The sequence below is a fragment of the Macrotis lagotis genome, chromosome X (assembly GCF_037893015.1).
Source record: "Macrotis lagotis isolate mMagLag1 chromosome X, bilby.v1.9.chrom.fasta, whole genome shotgun sequence".
Lineage (NCBI taxonomy): Eukaryota > Metazoa > Chordata > Mammalia > Peramelemorphia > Peramelidae > Macrotis > Macrotis lagotis.
Genome location: NC_133666.1, coordinates 537910066 through 537911092, shown reverse-complemented (window position 1 = coordinate 537911092; position 1027 = coordinate 537910066). Strand labels below are relative to the sequence as shown.

The 1027-nt window shown below is 35.2% G+C and overlaps 1 pseudogene; it reads left to right on the top strand.

Moving 5' to 3' along the window:
• The first annotated feature begins 420 nt into the window (after window positions 1–420).
• On the top strand, window positions 421–709 carry LOC141499341 (eukaryotic translation initiation factor 1 pseudogene; annotated as a pseudogene).
• Window positions 710–1027: the final 318 nt, after the last annotated feature.

The window sequence follows — 1027 nt, the reverse complement described above, 5'->3', positions numbered from 1 at the left end:
ACAAAACCTATAATGGATTTCTGAGGCATAATAAAATCACACAAATAAATTATGAGCAGCATCAATGAATGTGTGTGTGTGTGTGTGTGTGTGTGTGTGTATGTATATGACTCAGGTTCAAGGCATTGTGCATTCCAAGAGGCAAAGCCAAAAATGATTATAATACTCAGAGATAAAAGCCACAAAGCATAATCTTCTCAAGAGTACCATGATGCCATTTTCAGCCATACTTCCAGAGTCTGATCCAGAAGGTTTTAGAAGTAAAATGGAGAGGAATAGGTAAAATAGATTATATATGACCAGTCACTGAGCCTCCCACTTTGAGACATTTAGCTTCATAAGGCTTATTACCCCTACTCACCCTCTCCCTACCACCACTTTTGGCAGGCCATTTCCACCAAGAAAAAGGAATTATATTGAATGTCCCCTATGCAGAATATCCACTCTTTCAGTCACTTTGCTTATGCAAGTAAAGGTTCCTGTTAGTCATATAAGAATTCAACAGAGAAACAACTAGAGGATATTCACTACTGTTTAGGGGATTGCTGATGACTATGATAAAAGAAACTAGTTGGAAGCATTCAAGCAGTAGTACTATAAATGAGCATCCAGAATTGAAGAAGAAATTCATTTACAGTGTGATCAGCCCAAGAACATAAGCCAGTTCCTTGTGGAGATTGAACTGGCTAAGGATGACCATAGATTTTAAGTTTTCGTGGTTCACTGAAACTTAAAAGGGAATTTCCTTGCAACGAGTAGAAAAATTAACTTTTTTATACCATGTAAAAATCTGCACAGATTTTCATAGTTAGAAATATATAATTTTGAATTGGACTCCCAAAATGGCAATTAATGACAACCAATATGAAGGTGTCTACCAAAATGCAATAGATATCTTTAATCCAATCTACTTTAATATTAGTAATTAATAGTTTGATCAAAAACAGAGATGCTATACTAATCAAAATTTCAGATGATGTGAAACTTGGTGGAATGACGACAGGATGGAGATACAACAATTTTTTTT